The sequence below is a fragment of the Calonectris borealis genome, chromosome 6 (genome assembly GCF_964195595.1).
Source record: "Calonectris borealis chromosome 6, bCalBor7.hap1.2, whole genome shotgun sequence".
NCBI lineage: Eukaryota > Metazoa > Chordata > Aves > Procellariiformes > Procellariidae > Calonectris > Calonectris borealis.
In genome coordinates, this window is record NC_134317.1 from 6,963,593 (window position 1) to 6,985,391 (window position 21,799).

The following is a 21,799-nucleotide window of genomic DNA, read 5'->3' on the forward strand; positions in this document are numbered from 1 at the left end:
CTGAATGCCCTCGATCGTACTTTCTCAAACCAGGCAGGAGGCCCCACAGGAATATGCGCTTACAAGATACACTACTTTCTGGCAGAAACTTGGGGGTATTTACACTTTTCAAAGCTTTTCAGGGAAAGATGCTATGTTACTTTATTGTCTAAAAAGAGATTAAAGCCAAAAGAAGAAAAACATATTTGGCTGATATGCAGTAGGAATCTTTCCTGTTCTTTCCTGTTTATGCTGTGTATAAACAAACATTAATTTTAGCAGAGACTTGAACTTGGGACTTCCAATCTTTGCTTGAGCTCAGCAGCTGTTCTGTGTGAGCTTCCTTTTCTTCTTTCATTAAAAACAAATAAATAAACACTTAACAGATTTTCATGCAAAATGTGAAATGTGAAAACATTTGAGTTTTCTAACTTTCACAAGACAGGCAAATGTTTCCCACACAGTTTTAGTCAGCTTTGCAACACATTTTAGTTCAAGAGAAGCTTATATGTTAATAGCGTTAAAAAAGAATTACTAAATAGAATTTGCTTTGTATTGTCATGTTCCTTTCCCTCGGGTTCTCCTTCTGTGTTCTGTTTATTGTTACATCTTAAAATAGGTAGTAAGAACTTCAGAGCAGATATCATACCTTCCTATGGATCTTTCTTTAATGCATAGTGGCAGAAAACTCACTGGAGACTGGTTGCAGCACTACATGACATTAATTTTTCTGCAGAATGGCCTGCTGCAAATTGCTGACCATCTTTGGTTAGTTCCTCCTCAGTGTTCTCTAACACGTTATCACCAGTTCCTTGTCCAAAAATTTCCCAGATTCCTCTCAGTCATCCACCTCTACAAATGGTCCACTTTTTTCCTTAATTTTCCTTCATGCACATATAAGTTGTTGAGTTCATTCATATTTGCTAGAACTCCACAACTGTGTGCTGTGTCCCAGGTTCTTTCTACTTTACTCTCCCTTCACTGCCATTGCAGTGTCATTGAGGATCACAAATAAGACGGCAAACAGTGTCAATAAGACACATACCTGACAGCTACTACTGCTTCCAAGTTCATGTTCCCTGCTGCGATCATGACATGTTTACAGGTCTTTCAAATTAAACAACCCTTTCCCCCCCCACGCACATGTGTACAATGAGATTTTTTTTCGTAATGAGAAGTGATAGGCAGTCCAAATAGAGGAATCAATACTGCTGGCTGTGTATACAATTCAAAACAAGAACTACAACAGCCATTGTGCTTTGTTCAGATTTCTTTAGAAATATAGTTTCCCAGGCTGTAACTTGGAGACTAAATACATTCCTGGATGTGGTAAAATTTTTATAATAGTCTCTAGTAGGAAAGATGGGGTTTTTTGGTGAATTTAATAGATTCTTTTCAGATCATGCTCAAGGGGATGAGAAAGCCTCTGTTAAGTTCTTTGCAAATCAGCATTCCTCTCCTCTCCCAAAGAAACGTAAAATCAAACCCTATATTTTTAAATGTAATGCCAAATCTTTCCTCCTCTACTCCCTTCTGCTGTCCAAAAAGCAATGAAACACAAAGGGGTATACTCTTCCACAGACTTTTTGTTTCAGAGAGTGTGGAAACTTCTTTTTATATCAGAAAGCAACAATAAAGAGCAAGTTTTGCTTCGTGGCTTATACTCATAAATTTGATAATGAAGCCAAATGCATAGTCTTTTCCTCATTTCAATAAAATGCCCTTAAAAGCCACTTTCATAGAGGGAAGAACAAGCATGAAGTTCTGAATTTGATGAGGGCCCCAAACATCATCATTTATAAATTCAGATAAAAACAGCATCTGAACGTAATTCAGCTGGCGCAGAGAGCATACAAATAGATTCACAGAAGAATCAATAGATTCTTCACTGAACGAAGATCAAGTTGCTAAGGCACATTTAGAGGGGAGAAACCACACCTTAATTCAGAATGTAAGGAAGACAAGTTGTTTTGAACTTTATTACCCTTTTCATTTTTGAGATTTCTGTGGTGTTGCCTCTTGAAATGGCCTCCTGCTTCCTAGCCAATAAACAAAATCCTTAATTGTACTGCTCAAAAGAGTAATTTTCAACATCAATGTTCCCCAAATTCTCTTGGGTTTCATGACAGGGCTTGGCTCGGTTGTCTCTATGCATAGAAAAACCCAATATTCCTTCTAACGTAGCATTTTATAGGACTGAGCTCTTCTATCATATTTTGCAAACCTAACATCTTTAGCATGGAGCACTAAATATATAACTTTTAATAATGACTAAAGTAAACCAACACTGTCGTTTCAGTAAATGCCTATTTTTACACTTGCCAAATACACGGGACCAGTAACTGGGTATTTACTGATTTTTGCACAATTGGTATAATTTACCCATGGATTTATGAGGTATACATGCAATTGCCTTTTTTTTTCAATTCTGCATATTTCACCAAAAAAACTCTTGTATTTTTCTTATTTTCTTTTTTTTCCCTATTGTGCAAATTTTTGTAGGAAATAATACATATGGAAAAAATGGATTTGGGGAGAAACATTAAATTGAAAGCTCATGCTTTCATGTTTTATACCTAAGTTAACCTGTTATTTATTCAGAAGGTTAATTAACCCCTAAATGAAACATGGTTTTACTGTGTATCAAACAGCATTTTTGTTTGACCATAAATTACTTTTTTTTTTTATTTTTTTTTCTGAGAAATGCAAGCATTCTACTGGCTGTTTTCACCATCCTCCAAAATCATAATTTACACAACTTTATCACCACCATTAGCTATAATTGATCTGGTGTCTAAAGTTTGAGTAGTAAAAATGTAAGGGTGCAGCTATCCTCCAAATAAAGTTAATTTAAAAGTGTGCTGGACCATGTACACTAGATAATAAGCAATACTTACATATATATGTATATAATATGTGTATAATAGTACTCAAAATAACATAACCTGTGCAGTAAGTATGAGTTTCTATTGGAAAATCTTCTAAGCAGAATGGTTCCTGAGTTTTGCTGAAAAGATACGGGTTCACTGAATTTAATCTCTAAGAAATATTAGAGATTTGTTTAATAAGTGATTCACTGTTCATTATGAATAGAAGTAACGATATATAGCGTATCCTGAATACCAGAAAAAAGACAAAAATCAAACCCTTTTCAGGATTATTGGAAGGATACCAATACAAATGCTAAATACCAAGCTGAGAACACAGAACAGCCCCATGATGATTTCGAATAGAGTTATGATTGATATTTGAAATTTTGACGTAGCCAACTTTTTCACTTCAAGACAATACAGGGGTTTCTTATCTATTTTTATTTATTTTGGCATCTATTTAGATTTAACACCTTTTTATATATCAGTGTGTGCTTTAAGTACTGTAGTTCTCATTAGCACAGATTTTGCACTGTTGATGTTTTCATCTAGTTCATTTCTCCTTGCTGGCAAGCATTTTGTGTCTCAAGACATATTATGATTCATAAGCTGAATAGCTTCTTTTGCTCTGGGATTTGAGAGACCATCATGGAAGTATCCTATTCCTAGATTAAAAGCTCAGATGAATAATGTAGTATGACTAGAGTGTATCACTCGGTGATGAAGATATTCTGTCTGTGTAGACAGCTTAAAACTGCTGGTCAGGAAAAGGTAGATTAAGGCAGATAATGGTCTTCTGAGTCAGATTTTCTCTGGCGTAAGAAATATATAGTGATAAAACAGTGTTAGAATGATTTTGCAATACTGTAATTGGAGGCAAACTTCGTTTGAGATTTTAGCTTTCAACTGCTTTTCCAAATTTACATAACACATGCTAATTGGTGAAGAAAATTATACAGTAAACTCTTATGCACATTATGCTTAGACAAGGTCAAAATCCCACTTTTATCAAAAGGTGAAAGTAGCTTCTCTTAAAACAGTCTATTGACACTATTGATTTGGAAAGATGTGAGGTTTCCGGTAATTATAGATCATGATACAGCATATTTGCATACAGGTTTCATTCTGTATCTATTTATTAAAAAAGAATTTTCCATAGTTTTCCCATACATACATTAAAAGCCCAATTTTCTTGCAACTCGAGTTGAGTTGCTTAATTTCTTTTGACGCTTTCTTGTTTTATACTTTGACTACTTTACATTAAATACTTGAAGTTTAGAATCTGATCTGTTTTATGCCTGAGTATCTCTATGGATTTCAACAGAATTATCCATAGGGGTATAGAAACTGGTTCAGTAATGGTCATATCCAAAAAGCAGGAATTCACTGTGGAACAATGGCAACATATTGTATGTAAATTCAGAAAATATAAATAATAGTTCCCTAGTGAGTCCTGGTGAAAAAGACCAGATAGCTACCAGACCGGACAGATATCTTGCACTTCAGTTGTTGCATAATTAAGAACTGCAATGTTATATGTCCTTTGAATTTTAGTATTTCAAGGTGTTTTTACAAGCGTATAAGGTAGTTAATTAAAAAGAAAAGTTAAATATGTTCTCCCGGATAACTACCTTGAATTGCCTTTAAGTGCCAACAAAAACTTGAAGATGAAGTGTGTTATCTCAAAGTCATTGGCAATCATGGTTGAAACTCTAAAAAAAGTCTTCTAAGAACACAGTCAAGCATCAGATTTGTCATCTAAAATACCTGTTTGGTCCTGCAAGTTTTAAGATAACAGAAGACGACAGCAGCATCTCCTCAAAATGAAGAGATTCAAAGGAAACCATGATCTCATAAACATAGAATAACTTGAGGCTATCCAAGGTTCTCTGAATCATATCTCCCTAATGATAATTTTAAGGTCACTGCTGAATACGGTCAGTTTATTTTGAGAGGCAAGAAACAATACTTGGCAAGAAAGAAACAGAGATCAATTGGCACAATACATAACTTTAGTTCAGTTAGTCAAAGTGCCTTTGAAATACTTTTGATTTGTAGCTTTGGTATTCTGTTGTTCTAGAAATCTGTTCTAATTTTTCATCCAGTACTCTGTGAAGGAGTCTATGAATTCCATAACGTCTGGATAGAGAATGATTTAGTTTTAGTACTTTGATCAGTCTTTGTTGACAAAGCTTCATCAACCACTACTGAGATTAATTTTTTCTACATACTAACATCAGTGTGGCTTCTCTGAAACCTCTTTTGAGCACCTGCACGCAAGTGGTTAGTTTGCATCAACAGAGGAAAAAAACCAAAACAAAAAGCTCAAAACGCACTGGAGGAACACCGCCCATCTACAATTTAAAAGAGAACATGTCTCTTTTATGAAAGAAACCTATGCTGAAAAGGGTTTATGGTGGCATGTTTTGATTAATACAAAGAAACCTATAAAAGTAGATGTTTTCCAAGGTGTTAATTCTGGTCCTGAGAAAAGAACTTGTCTATCCAAGTTAGGAAAAGAAGAAATAAATTAGCCTGCAGAATGCAGGCTACAGAATTTCATTAGGTAATTCTCATGACAAGCCTAGTAACATTTCACCAAAATCATGTATTGATAATAAGTGCATCAGTTTTTATTTCAAAGATTTTATGCAAGGAAAAGACCTTTCACATATGTTAATACCTTGGAGTTACAGGCTAACTCAAAGCCTAGAACAGTGGAGGAAATTTTGTGTTGGTATGAAATCTTTGTCAGAACAGCTGCATAGAAAGTGAGGAAAATAAATCTCTGTCTATAGAAATAACTTCCATAGATGTATATGAGAAAGCAGAAAGCCTAAAGAAAACCTAAAGCTAATGACACAAAACTATACATGTACACATGTGCAAATAAAGAACATTTTTAGGCAGTGAAGGCAAACCATTGATATAGGAGGAAGTTCAATATCAAGAGAAATTTGAGCTGGTGCCAGAATTAATACTGTCATGCTTTTTAATATGTTTTAAATAAAGGTTTGTCCGCACTGTTTTAAGAAATGTGTACGTATCCATCTGCAAAAAGCTAGGTCTCTAGGAAGCAGTTCTATTGTAAAGAATCTACTCCTGCCTTTAATGGAAATAGGTAAGTTCTTGCCTTCTGGTGCGGAACAGAAGGATCCACACCCTCTGAATACTTCCAACTACTAGTTTTCTAGATGTGTGGTCCTATCTAAACTCACTGTATGGCATCCCTAGCTTCTACCCATGTGAGCTCAGAACTGCCTTCCTTCAGTCCAAAGAAGAACTGTTAACACTAAGCCCTGAAGTTAACAGAGACCTGTGCTTTTACTCCATGAGTACTATTTGCTTCAGATAAATTGACTTTCAAAATGTCTGACATGAAAGCTTATTCTAGGCAAACTTTAAATAACCATCCAAGATATGATGAAGATAAATAATTTCGAAGACTTGTTTTCATTAGCGAATCTGAGCTAACAGCATGATCTCTTTTCCAGTGAAGGGAAAGAATTCCCTTGTGCTTGCCAACTGTTTATTTCAGTTAATATTACCTTTCACTTGCTTCTAGTTCCTTGACTACTCATGTGCATAGAGATGCATAGGTCTTACCTCACCACTGTGTGCACCTTGTCTCAAATGCTTTCACCCAAGCTTGGGAATTTGGCTCTTCTACCTAAATGAACAATCACAAGAGGAACTTAAAAAACAACTAGTTCATGGGAGTTGCCTCATCAGGCAAATATATTTGCTTATGGAAAATGTGGATGGTGACGTTGTGTTTCTGTTGGCTTATTTAAAAAGATAAGTCTATCTATTTTTCTTTGAAATAAATAGAAAACAGTTTTACATTCAGTTAGCCACTTTATCAGAGTATTTCAGTTATTGAATAGTCAATATTACTTGTTCTTTCTGTGCACTGAATAATAGAGTCCAGATATGCAACAGGACTTTCAGAAAACATATACAAGGAGAGTGGAGGTTTGTGCAAACACATTTCTACAGATAAGGGATGCCTCTGAGGACTTGACCCCAGGACTTCAGAGCATAGAACTGCCAGAACGGTTCCTGGGAGCAGTTAGGGACAATGCTGAAAGAGAAAAATCTGTGCTGCCAATAGTACAACATTTTAGTTTATAACAAAGTTGCAGTTATATAGTACAGCATGCTGGTTAATAAAGCCTTAATTAGATCTTTTTAGACCCAGGCAACCTTAGAAGTGTAGAGCCTGTTTGTGTGCTATTGCTGACCGTTGTGTCTTACCTGAAAGAAAGCAAATTAAGAATGGTGTTATTGCTAGCCATGAAGATAAGGCTTAAGCTGAGCAGCAATAATGGCTGAAAATCTGCAGCATTCAAAGCTTTTCCAATTCATATGCTATAAGGAGTCTTTCAAACAAGTAATAAATTGGGTGGCACTTAGATGAGAAGTACAAGTTGCAAGAGAGAAGAGCGTAGATGAGACAGCACAAATCTATATGCACGTGACTTAGACATTTGCCACAGTTCTAGGATTTCTGCAAGTAGTATATAAAGAACAATTTGATTGTAAAGCTTGAGCTGTTACTATTCAGCACTCCCGAGATGAAATCTGATGTCATTGAGCAGATTCATGACACCCACAAAATGGCAGGAAATGCAGTTAACAAGACAAAAATGCAACACCTACAGACAGGCCATCTGGTCACCTGGATATCCAGGCCAAAAAGAACCTGCATGATATCCGAAACAAGAATTAAATCTTACCATAAACTGACCTGACCATGAAAACGATAATGAAAAAATGAAGATAAAATTGGGGGTTTCTTTTTTCTTTTTTTCTTTTTTCTTTCTGTACTTTCCCATTGGGAAGCAAGGACATAAAATCATTGACGCTGTTACTAGGAATAACTCCTGAAATACTGGAATGGGTAGTGAGTGTCTGATGAGAACTGTGACCTAAGACAGAATAAGGCTGTAGAGTGAAAAGGATCAAAACATTAATAGCCATTAGTGCAGAACAAATACAAAAAGTTCAAGGTAAAGGAACTGGGAAGCAGAATAGACAGACACTATCTGAGAAAGCAGGCATTGCGGTTCAATGCAGAGAAAACAGACAAAAGGCAGGAAGTAAAATGCTTAGCCTAAAATACTACCGAGAGTTGTATAGGCAAAAAAAGTATCCCAGTGTTTCTTCCCTAAGGGAAATGAAAGTTGAAACACGTGTGAGCACATATAGAGACTACCAAGAAAGAACACAATGGTGTGACAAGACTGTCTCCAAGGTTCTCCATATGCACACTTACTATCCAGAAAAAGCTGACTGCTATTTTTGCCAGTCTGCTGTAAGACCAATAACAACTTGGATTCTGGCTGACTGGCAGAGCTGCAATCTTATTCCAGCATCACTGATAAGCAGCTGCTATGTGACCATGAGAAGAGTACTTCAGCGTTGCGAGGCCAGTGGACTGGCTATCAAAAAAATTCCTCACAAGATGATATATTGTTGCCTGAATTTTTTAACAACTGGCACAGAAATACCCTACCTTCCAAGAAAACTGCTTCCCAAAATAGCTGAGTAAATCTCAGATGAGCCATCAGCTTGACCCACCATAGATATTTCACTTTTTTCTAAAATCAAGTTACATGATTTCATCTTTTTTTTCTTTTTTTTTTTTTTATTTTAAAGTGGCTTCTAAAATGTTTCCTAATGAAAAGCCAAAACTAAACAATTGTATAACATAGATACAGAATGTTTCTACTATTCAAAAATGTGTTAACATCTCTCATTACCTGCCATTTTTTTAGACATACCTCGGCAAAATTTGACTTGAAATCACAAATAACTTTGGTTCTGTTCAGTATTTTGGCAAATAAATAAGCATTTGGTCAAGGGAATCAAGGAACCTGTGCCATAATAATGAAAAAATGTGCCTTGATAGTGAGTAGCGGGCAGAATTCACTGCTCTGGAATAAGGAACTGATTCCACTTTCCACATGAGAGACAGGACAAAGCCTGAGTTTACAAAGCTGTCTAGGAGAACCAGAGAGTTTTCAAGTCCTCTGTTTTTGAATGTTTATGAAAACAAAGCTCTCTGTGAATTACTGTGTTAGTTTCACACTTCACATTTTTACAAACCCCAGTCTCTCTTCTAAGAAAATCTCACAAGTGACACAATTATAAAAGTAGACTGACAAACATTAAAACTGACAGGATATAAAATGTTCTCAGTTCAGTAGCTTGGATATAAACTAAAAGCTAAGAAGACAGCACATGTTTCTGCACTTGAAAAACTTCCCCCAGAATCTTCTTTCAGGGACAGCTTGAAAAGACAAATTGTACTGGAGTTTTTCAATCTGTCACAGTAGAGGACAGCTTCTGAGCTGTAGAGAGATGCCTTCAAATGAATCATATATCATTTTATCTGAGAATTTATAAACCTTTCTATTTCAGTTGGGTTTTTTTCTCTCTCTTTGAATATCAGAAATACTCCATCCACCTCTAATCCAAGTACATACTACCAAAGCAATTATATTAATCCAAACCAAGTGTTGGAATACTTCATTACTTGAATTTTGTATATTCTTTTATACTAGTTCTCTCTTCAAAATTAAAATGTCAATGTAGAGTAAAGTGAGGAAGCATCCATGCTTTAATGGGAACTCCAGATGATAGCCCATACTGTATGAAGCTGGCATCCAGGCTCAGTGGATCTCATTAGAAAAAAAATACAGTACAGGTGAGAGGTTATTGTCTCTCTCACGAGAAGAGAGAATATGTATAAGACCCTACTCAACAGGTTAGTTTTAAGGCTAATGAAAAACTCTATCAACCTCTGACTTAAAATATGTGGATTTAACCTGGGAGTTTTTCCTGTTTATGAGAAATCTGCATCAGTGCACAAGAACTGATAGAATCTCATCATGCTCTGACACAATGCATATAAAATTGAAAAAGAACAGCTGTCATGGGTGATAGCCTTTACAGTGTGGCAAAGTTCTTAAAAATGACCATTTTACAACTCATTTTCTTCTTGTTGTGATTCCTTTTATCAGGAACTATGCTAACTGCAGGTTTTATTTTCTTTTCCTTGAGGAAGGTTCATATATATTATTTTTCAGTTAAGCATTTTGATTAACTGAATCCCTAAGGCTTTCTGTGAAGTAAGTGAATAACGATATCCATGTTTTATAAATGGGGAAGCTGAAGAACAGAGAAGGAAAGTGACGCTTATGGTGAGTGGTACTGTCAGTGGCAAGGCTGGGAATAGAAGCCAGAGATCTTTACTGCCAGTTCCGCTCTAATCGATGGAGACCACCTGTTCCACAGGTGACATCCCCACATCCCTACGCAGAGCTACACAAAAACAACTTCAGCAGAGCAAAATCAAGCATTCACAAGATATGACATGACAAACTAAGGATGCTTATGTAACTTCCAGTTCCAGTCTATAGGCGCCTGTTCTAGTCTATATCTTTCCTACCACCCTATTTTCCCCCTACTCCAGTCAATGCTGAGCATCATCTTTTTCCACAGATACTGAGTACTGTATCATTGCCTGATTCCAGTTCAGCTGCATGAGCCTATCCTATCCCAGAGCACTACAGCCCATTCAGACTAGCTGTAATAAGAAAGTCTGAATAGATTTGTTTAAAAGCACTGGCTGGTGCAGGGTCCCATCATAACCCTTCCCTACTATTCCTTTTTTTTCAGTAACTTACTTTTATTTTTAAAGTCACTATCCTTGTGGTTTTGCACAGATAGTACGATAAGCAATGCATTAAGTCACTTTTAGCAGTTTCATGCAATTTTATTGCAAAATAGTAGAAGGTGATACTTTGGCAGTGTTTTGGAGAAAATAAAAAAAAATGCAGGTCTTAATTCTGTTTCTTTTGAATTTTCAAAAATTAGAAGAGCGTTCAGGAAATGGACACATATAGAATTCAGCAAATTATCAAAAATATTCGAAGAAATTGTTATTAAAGTGAGAGGGTAGAAAGCCTGTAATGCCTTAAGGGAAGGGAAATGTGTAGTGGATTTGTTGTGATGGTACGTAACACAACACCTTTCCTTTGGGATGATGATCTGATGACGTGGTAAATTAGGATTTTGAACTCCTAATGCCAGATCAGAAAAAAGTCTTGCAAACCACTCTCTTGCATAAACTGCATTTGCTAGTTAAGATGCTGTCTGTCTTCACGTCGTAGTAGAAAACCTCATAAGCATTATCATTGGTCTGGATAATTCAACAGAAGTGCAGTTTGCGTCCATGGCTGATGTGGATGAGATTTATATGGCAAAGTGATTTGATGCTGTACAGGTCTGGTGTTAGTGTTTATGGAGTCACGGCTTGAGTCAGAACAGTAATGACCAATCTGGAAAGAATCCCAGTGGCATCACTTCTTTTACCATGGTAAAAGTCTCATCCAGGCATGGTTCTGCTTCCATTCCCTTTTTGGCTCATTTCTTTGACCTGGCTGTCTGTTCCCAGTTGTTGGTCTGTTCTTGCTTCTCTGTTCTCAGTCTCATTCTCAATGGACATGCTATGCTTGTTCGTTCTGCCTCCAGTATAAGACCGTTCCCTCTCAAAACCTGTGTGCCAATAAGATCCTTATTCAAGGTGACAGGAAAATTCAAATTCCTTACATTGGTGATAGGCAAACAAGAAGTCAGTAAATTGCTAGGGACATTCTCTGATTGTGTTTAAAGTTTTAGTTAGAAGAGCTACTTCCTGAGCTCTTACCCCATCTGCTCTTGGACAGACCTAGGTGTTTCTTTTAAAAATATACTCTTGCAAACTTTACACCAGACGGCAAGCAGAGCTTGCTGACCCCTTACCAGCATGTTGGGTTGAGGAACCCCACGTAGCAGCTTCTGTTACTGTTTGGGGGTGGGAGGTGAGCTAGGTTGTGCAGAAAAGCTGCATGAAATGAGCTAAGGCATTCAATAACAAGTTTCAGCCCAGAGTAAGATTTTTATGCCTGTAATAGAAACTGTAAGGGAAATTCAAACAGGCTATTAATTGTAGCAATGCCAATATATTAAGATGAATAAGATTTTCTGAAGGCAAATACTAAGCAATTTCAGTTCCTTTTACTTGCTTCATTAGAACTGAATTCTTCATAGATGCATTTTCAATAAACGTGTGTGCTGATTTAAAAGCTCCCTGTATTGGAGTCATTCACCTCTGCCAAGGCTCAGAAAGCACTATGTTCCTAATGCCGCCAGGTTTATACTGCTGTTACATGCTCCACTATGCCTTTGGCTTTCTGTAATCTTCATCTGACCTGTGGTAAATCCATGATGACTGTTCTCACCCTCAAGGAAATGAAGTGAGATTAAGGCTTCTAAGGATATAAAGTTTTGAAAATGAATCTCATAGTCCTGAAGCCTCTTAGCTGTTTTAAAAAATGGTACAGGTCCACTGGTTATGATATTTTGTTCAGTTGGCAAAACTTTTTTGAGGAAATGCTGAAACTTCTCCTTTGAGAAGGGCAGTTTCAGTTGTTCTTGGTCAATGAAGGTTTCCCTGAAATCCTGCCTGAAATTTCAAACACAGAGAGAGAATCAATCCAGTATTATCCGTGGCATGGTAGTTCTGTCACACAGCAAGAGAAGAAAGCTGGCTTAAGTCTGTTCCCTGCCTGGTTCAGATCAAGGATTTGAATCTCGGTTGAAACTCTTTTGTCGTAGCACTCACTTCCCCAGGTCCAATATTTTTTAATATTTACGTGAACTAGAACAGTTCTTAGGAAAGACACTGAAAAAAGGAAATGAGGGTTGACTTTTAACTTTAAAAAATTCTTTGAGTGAAATCTCTTTTACCCAGATCTCATTCTGAAGTAGACTGCGTGAAGTTCACAATACACACACATAAATATGTTAGCCAGAAATCAAGGCAAAAACCAGAGAAGGCTTAACCTAAAGTGATAGTCCTAAACAGATTTACAAAGGACACACAGCAGAATTCTAGACTGAATTAAGAACTGTGTCTATGAAAGCGATTCTTGTCATTGGAAGAAGAGAACAATTTTGTTTCCACGAAGAATCATTCTCATTGGGTTCTTTCTAGTTGTGCATGAGGTAATAAGGTTGTTTTATTCCATTACTGTTTCTCCTGTGTTCTTCCTATATGCCAAGCCTCTGCCTATGCTGCTGTAAACAGAAATTTTTGTTACATTACTGTAGAAGTGCTTGCCATTGTATATCTGGCTGCTTAGGTGTATTTGGGGAACAGGCGTCTCTGCCAGAAACAAATGAGTAAAAAAAAAAAATATCAGCATAAATGGTTCCCTAGTTTTCCTGAATATTCATATTCTCGTGGGAAGTATTTCCACAGACTTCCTTTAAAGGAATGAAGTGCTTGGAAAACCTAGAGGGACAAAAAAACATTTCCTCTGACTAAGCATCCCTAAATTGTTAAACACCATTTTCAGAATATACAAAAATACCAGCCACTGCATTTGACTTGTTCCATAAAGTATTGTTTTTCTGCCAACTTGTTCTTTCCTTAGCTTCTCTAAAAAACGTATTTCCATTCTGAGGTCAACTGCAGAAAAATTAAGGAATCCCATCAATGGAATAAAAAGAAATATCAACTTTATAACAGATGAAATGAGACTATCACAAAAGAAAGAAAACCATTTCTCTTTCGTGTTTGTCAGTGTTTCATTGTATATTGTTATTAAGGTGACTCCAGAACAGTGCTTATTTCTGTCTGTCCAGGAGCATATGCAAGACAGTAACTTCTCACTATTTCCAGCTGCTAGGTACCCACCACACCACATTTAGCACTTTGAGTTCCAGTGTCAAGAGATCCAAAGACTGAAAAAAAACCCTGTGCTTTATAGCTACCGGGCTACCAGAATCAGTGAAGCTATTCCAATATATACAAGCTGAGAATCTGGCCTGTAAGAGGCAGTGGTGTCCATCAGTACGAGAGCACTGTTAGGAGGCATTTATACTGGCACCAGATACGCTCCCTCTGCTTTGTTTCTTGCTCGTTTTCTCTGCACTGAAATCATGGAGCTTTTTTCTTAACTGCTATTCATTACAGTCCTCTCCTGGAAAAATACCAGTAATTTAAAGGTTAATAGAATGCTGATGTCACTGTAATTAGAGCAGAGGAAAAACATTTCTGTAATTAGTGTTAATGCTTTCTTGCTGTTCAACCAATAAGATATGGCCCCCAGTCTGAGATGGAAGGTGGGTGTAGGGATCTGTGTGAGCGAGAACTTGTGACAGGGTGATCAGACTAGTGCAGAAACGATGTCTGAGTCACTTTGGAGCATGTTGGAAATTGGTCGTTAAGCAACCCACCTGGGAAAAATAGAAGCCAAAATGTCAAGGATGAGCACGTCATAAAAATGTAGTTTATGGAACTGGCTAGCCTGAAAAAATTCAAGACATGCAGTTAATCAAAATTCAGTTTTTGATTTTCACTACATTGCATTACAAATAAGCCCATTACTTTAGGAGGTTTACATTTTCAAAAATAGATAGTGATACTGCAGAGCTGTCCATACAAAGGAGCCTGCGATAGTGACCCCCGGGACAGGGCTGGAAGTCGGTTGCACCCGGATCATTATTCCTAAAGCGGTTGGTTGGTGCTGTGCCTGGTCACACGCACCAGCAGCTTCCCATGGAGGGAGTTAGTGCCTTGAAGTGCACATGAGGTCTCCGTTCAGCCTCACTAGGTGGGAAGTGGCGTTTCAGAGCTCAGTGGATTAGCTGTGAGCAAATGGAGTAGCTGAGCTTGGGAGGTTTTCTGTTCTGCCGATGGGAGACCTCTGCCTGAATGGCTGGAAAAGACCTGCAGCTGCGCTACCCTGAAGTGCCCCGGAGTGGAAATAGAAATCTCTCCCATTGATTATTATTACATCCAGATAATGGGTCCAGCTATCTTTATGCGACCTGGCCAATAGCATTTTATCAATAGGAACAATCCTCACTACCTAGCAGGGTGCCCTTATTGAATGAGGGGACATAAGGCCATATCCTGGCTGCCCTGTGCTCTGCAGGTTGGTGGCCTCCCTGGCAGTGCTGAGGGAACACAGCCTGTGTCAGATCGACCTCCGCTGCCTTGCTTTCAGTGCCTAGATTCACTCTTGGTTTAAACTAAGATATCAGGCTATGTGTAAAGTCAGAGGTTTTGCTGTGAGAGGGAGAATGCAGCTGTGTGATAAAGTGTTCCCAACTACAACTGTATTTGATATATGAACGTATCTCAAATCCCTTATTACCCGTAATGACTATATCTTTCTTAGCTGCGCTGTTAGTTCAGCATGTTTTCATTTCTTTCTTTGAAAGAAGGAAAGATTCGGTTTAAAAACCTATTAAGTTATAAATCTTGCCATTTTGACTTAAGATTCTTAGATTTCTGAGCTCCCACTGTACATTTCACTCTCTGTAGTTTGTCCTGTATGGCTGACCTTGATTTTGATGGAGATTTCTATATTTTGAAGAATTCATATTTTTGGATAACTTTTTATACAGATCTTACTGATCAGTCATACTGTTTTAGTCTAGTGCACTTACTTCCTTTCTGGATTATAGGTGCTTCTAGTTAGTCAATTATGCTTAAGCAGTCTCTAAGCTGGGCCTAAACACTTTCATTCACCTACATTTGCCTTTTGGAACTTTTAAAGGCTGCCTTCATCTTATAAGTTTATTTCTTCTATTCTGCTAGTTTCTAACACGGCTTTTTGAGGATCATCATCTTAATTATAGGTTGTGGTCAGCAAGAAGTACTGGATGAGGCATGTGCTCCTTGAACTCTGGCTTTCTTGGCTCTGTCTGTAGTATTTGTATAAAGCCATAATGTGGACTTCCGTTTATTAGTGTATAGCAAAATTTTCACAGGGCAGTATAATCTTGCAATGTATAGAAATACTTTTTTGCTATTTTTTAAATTAAATTTATAGTTATTGAGATTTCTGTAATGTTGAAAGAGCATAAAAAGAGAATAATTTCTGCATCATAGAAGTTGTTTCAAGAAATATCAAGAAATTGCTTTCCATGTCTTCCAAATGGCTGGTTTATATGCAAGCACCTGAAGTCACCCACTTCTGGGTGACTGATCCCCTTGATTTCCTTCAGCGTTGAATATATTTTTTCTTCATGCACAAACAAGCCATTTATTTTTTCTATAAGTATGTGTATATGTATTTAATGGACAGAAGTTCAAAATTGGTGTTTTTTTACCAGAAAAAGTGTTTGTTTGCACACACCTAAGGACTTAAGAAAAAAAACTACCTACAAATAAGTCATCATACGAGTTTTGCTAACTGTAATGGAGTTGCATTTGCACAATTACTGATGAAATTCTATGCTCTAATGGATCCAGAAGTCATCAGGCTACCACTGAGCAAGCTTGTGCAGTGATAGGGCAGAGTGCAGTATTGTGAAGACATACTAACTTCCTTCTTTAAAGCAATGTAACACCACTAGCATGGCACTGTGCTTAGGCTAATTAGCTCTGTCCCGCAGAGCTAGCTCATTCAGCAGTAGCTCAGGTATCTCTGTGTCCTGTAGTATTGTACAGTGCATGCCCTAAGAAACTAATCAATGAAGAGTAGAAAAGAAGAATAAATTTTGCTATTGCTATTTTTACTATCAAATATTTCCCAGATTCCCTTTGGCAGACCGGTTGTTACTCACCTCATAGCTTGCATGTGTCACAGTAGATGTGGATTTTTAAAAAAGAATTTGTTTCAGTTCAGAGCTGGCATCCCCTGGAGGAGCTTGGGATGAGAGAAGCAGCAAGTGCAGGTGAAGGTCAGAAACACTGGAGAGGAGTTGGATGATGTGATAATAGACAGGAGCAGATAACAGTAAAAGTTTCATTGCAAAAGGAACAACCATGCTAGATTAGGAGGAAGATAAGTAGGCCTTTGAAACTTCAAATCTTCTCCTTTCCAATTTAACATATGAAAGTGAATTATATCTGAATGCTTATAGGGATCTAAAACTGAAAAATAGCCGAGGTTCTTTTCTGACTTTTTTCCAATGTTCCAGTAGCTCAGTTTTCACTTTGAAACACAAGTGGCAAGCAAAACTCTCATAATGTGATCTGTACGTGTCAGAAAGACACGTCCTCCAGAGATTATTATTACAACAGCAAGTACTCCTTTCTTGTATCATCACTGCAGTGATCAGGACTCTTGTACAGACTCAGAGTGTTGTACCAAACTGCTCCTAAGTGATTTTAATGATTTGGAATTGCAAATAAGTTATAGTTTAGCTGTACTAAGTCAAATGGAATACTGAAACTGTGTCCTTGAGTATATATTTCTGTACTACTTTTAAGTAGACTAAACTGTTTGATTTTTCCTGGTGTCATGTCTGTAGTCTGCATTAAATTGTGATCATGGTTAAAAATCTGAGAGACCTGAGATCCTCATGGTCTCAGGCTTAGTACAGGCCTTTTTCATAACCAAACTGATTAAGAAGAATTGTAACATCTGAGGACTTAACTTAAGTTTATTATCTCTAATTCTTTTTAATCTGTTTTAACTGAGTGTGATATGGAGTGTGGACCAAATAGGTTAGACATTTAAAAAAAACCCCAGAAATTGGAGGAGTTGTAGGATCTTTTATAGATCCTTGACAATTCAGGTAATTACTGCATGGGAGAATGAAGGATATCCTTTTTATCTGAACAAAACTTGTATTTTCAGAAACCAGGAATCCTGCCCTTCAGTTAACTGTAATTGCTGTAATTCAGTGCAAATATTAAATTAGTCACTTCAGTAAAGTGAAAGGATCACTGTTCAAAAGGTAGTCTCATCCCCTCACTTTTAGGTTCAGTTTCCAGCTCCAGCTTTTTCTAGCTGTCACTTTTGTTTAGACTTCATCAGGCTAAATTGAAACTCATCATAGGCATGCAATGTGGCAACTCTGCTTGACCAGAAATTACTCTCCACTCCCTCCTCTCATAGGACTAGGTCCTAACACTGTGCTCATTCAGCCAGACTTTTTGTCTGGTCAACAGGGTGACTAATGGTCCTGACCTTAGTATTTTTTTCTGTCTCAAGGTCAAGGCATAACATGGCAGCCAGGTGAGTCAAATATGGCTATACCAAAGACTGGAACTGTCATGTTAGACAATCAGCAGTATTTCCATTGCTATAAAACTTAAGAAAGCAGTGGCCACGCAGAGATCCTCCTGGCGGAGAGCATTTTCAGTGGAGCTGTGGCTTACTCAGACTCATGGAAAGGGGTTGGCTTCTTCAAGCTCCAGCTGAGCAACCCTTAGACATGGAGAATGCTTATTTAGATTGTGGATGGACCTCCAGAGAAAGGTTATGATCTTTGTGAAGGCCGTCTCTCTACAAGTAAGAATGGTAGCAAGCTGCCTGACCAACAGTAGCAGTTATCAACCGAATAAATTCCCTGCCTTCTCCAGGGGTACCCATCCATACTTCTGAGGGATAGTTTGACAGTGAGTTGGAACTATGGTATTGATGTCTAAGAGCTCTTATGCCTTGTTGAATCTTTCTTTAACACGTATTTTTCCTTTTCTTATTTCTGTTGTCCTCTGCTTCTTGTTCCCCTTTTTCCCTTAACCCCAGATTTGTGAAGACACGGTGACAATATGCAGCTAATGGTTCTTTCTCAAGTCCTTGAAAACAATGCGTACATATCTTGTTCTCTTTATGAGGTGTTTCATTTTAATTTGATACAGTATGGAAAACAGTGGGTGATGTACAGAATCCATACTGACTGACATAAACTTCTTAAAGGAAAATCTGATATGGATTTAATGCACATGTTGATGGAAAACAGCATTTCATTTTCTCAAATTTGCAGCTAATGGCATGGAGCTCTCAAGGACATTTAAAACAATGAGATAGTTTTGTAAAAGAAATTGCAGAAGTTAAATCACCAAATACCTTTAAAACCAATAAGTGTTCATTATTGCTCCTCCTCTGAACCTGTGAATAACATTTTTATTCATTTTTAAATGCCCATACTGCAAAATTATTTCAGCAGCTTCATGATCAGTTTTTTATCTAGCAGCAAGAGGGATAATTTGCCCATACAAGCTTTGCAGTTTCATGGTGAGTAAGAATAGTAATAAGATAATAGTTTTGCTACTGCAATTAAAGGTGAAAATTATTTCTTTTAATTGGCAAATATTTTCAGTGGATACTGGGCATAAACTTACAGACAGCTATATAATCACTTCAAGAATCTACACTAATTTTCAAAGGTCAAAGTACTAGCATAAAGAAGGAAAATGAGATGTAATGTACTTACATTACAATCTGTGATACCTACTTTCATAAGATTGCTATCAACAGCTCCGGTATTGTAATGAGAATTGTCAAAATAGGCAAAAAAATTCTGTACCTTTTATTATAATCTGAAATTTATCTTCATAAATATTTTTACGTGCATATTTGTTAAATGCAATAGTCACTCCAGCTGAAATTATTTTCTCCTTTACTTTTTCCCATATGTCTAAGCACCTAAGGAAAAATGTGTTTTCATTTGTTTCTGTGCAACAATAGTTGCACAGTATTTTTCATGCCAGAAACTCCCAAAGCTCTTAGTAATTTTTAATTATTAAAATAAAACAGGAACGTGGTACAAAGGAGAGGAAAATGTAGCAAAAAACATGGGATAAAAACCTGTTAATAATGTTTCTGCTATGAAGTGATGCCTTCTGTGCCTTTAGACTCGCACTACTGAGGGAGCTGGCGGAGGAGCTTGCCAAGCCACTCTCCATCATTTACCAGCAGTCCTGGTTAACAGGGGAGGTCCCGGACGACTGGAAGCTTGCCAATGTGACGCCCATCTACAAGAAGGGCCGGAAGGAGGATTCAGGGAACTACAGGCTGGCCAGCCTGACCTCGGTGCCGGGGAAGATTATGGAGCGATTCGTCTTGAGGGTGCTCACAAGCCATGTGCAGGACAACCAGGGGATCAGGCCCAGCCAGCACGGGTTCATGGAAGGCAGGTCCTGCTTGACCAACCTGATCTCCTTCTATGAGCAGGTGACCTGCCTCGTGGATGAGGGAAAGGCAGTGGATGTGGTCTGCCTGGACTTCAGTAAAGCCTTTGACACTGTCTCCCACAGCATTCTCCTAGAGAAGCTGGCGGCTCACGGTCTAGACAGGTGCACTCTTCGCTGGGTAAAAAACTGGCTGGACGGCCGAGCCCAGAGAGTTGTGGTCAACGGAGTTAAATCCAGTTGGCGGCCGGTCACGAGCGGTGTTCCCCAGGGCTCAGTTTTGGGGCCGGTCCTGTTCAATATCTTTACCAATGATCTGGACGAGGGGATCGAGTGCTCCCTCAGTAAGTTTGCAGATGACACCAAGTTGGGCGGGAGTGTTGATCTGCTGGAGGGTAGGAAGGCTCTGCAGAGGGACCTGGACAGGCTGGATCGATGGGCTGAGGCCAACTGTATGAGGTTCAACAAGGCCAAGTGCCGGGTCCTGCACTTCGGCCACAACAACCCCAGGCAACGCTACAGGCTTGGGGAAGAGTGGCTGGAAAGCTGCCCAGAGGAAAAGGACCTGGGGGTGCTGGTTGACAGCCGGCTGAACATGAGCCAGCAGTGTGCCCAGGTGGCCAAGAAGGCCAACGGCATCCTGGTCTGTATCAGAAATAGTGTGGCCAGCAGGAGCAGGGAGGTGATGGTGCCCCTGTACTCGGCACTGGTGAGGCCGCACCTCGAATACTGTGTTCACTTTTGGGCCCCTCACTATAAGAAGGACATGGAGGTGCTGGAGCATGGCCAGAGGAGGGCAACGAAGCTGGTGAAGGGCCTGGAGCACAAGTCTGATGAGGAGCGGCTGAGGGAACTGGGGTTGTTTAGCCTGGAGAAGAGGAGGCTGAGGGGAGACCTCATCGCGCTCTACAACCACCTGAAAGGAGGATGTAGTGTGGTGGGTCTTGTCTTCTCCCAAGTAACTAGCGATAGGACGAGAGGAGATGGCTTCAAGTTGCGCCAAGGGAGGTTTAGATTGGACATTAGGAGAAATTTCTTTACTGAAAGAGTGGTCAGGCCTTGGAACAGGCTGCCCAGGGAAGTGGTTGAGTCACCATCCCTGGAAGTATTTAAAAGACGTGTAGATGAGGCGCTTAGGGACGTGGTTTAGTGGGTATGGTGGTGTTGGGTTGACGGTTGGACTCAATGATCTTAGAGGTCTTTTCCAACCTTAATGATTCTGTGATTCTATGATTCTATTTCCCTTGCCAAATGACTGCTCTGTGTGCATGTGCTGGCTTTTGCCTCTTTAGATAGAAAATACTACTCTGGTAGTATTAATAGTGCAGCCAAATGGTTTAATCGCAGGAAGGGACGAGAAGTTGTCTTGTAATTGGATAAGAGTATCTTCCCTGGCTGAAAGTTTAGCTTGTGACCATTTATAACCTTTCTATTTTCTGCTGAAAGCTGAATTCTTGTTCTTTACATGGAGAATGCTGCTTTCTGTTAACATTGCCCTATAATTGAGAGGAGGGGTTGATTGTTGAGTGTGTGATTATGGATCAATATTAGGCCTCTAAATTTCACGGGGATACATTCACTTCTATCAAATTCTTTACTGAAAATATCAAATGTGTTCAGTATATCTATAGATCCCTTGACGTGACTTAGCTGACTAACAGTGATCCATAGACCACAGTTTGTGAACCCCTACCCGAAACCATAAAACTACATGAAATGCAAACATTAGAAGGAATTTCTGTTACAGCTGTACTATGTTGTTCAGTACTGTAGTATCATGCTGATTCTTGATACCAGTTTAAGAGAATTTTCTTATCTATAAAATAGTAGTAGAAATGGTAAGTAAAACCACTGTACTTGGCATAAGTATTTTACTCCACAGCATGACTGTTCCACTGATAAAAAAAGTAAAGAGCTATTTCATATTTTTTTGGGCACCAGTGAATATTTGTTTCCACACTTTTCACTGCAGGGAAATGTTTCTTACCTACTGTATATGAACTTGTATGTGATTATAACA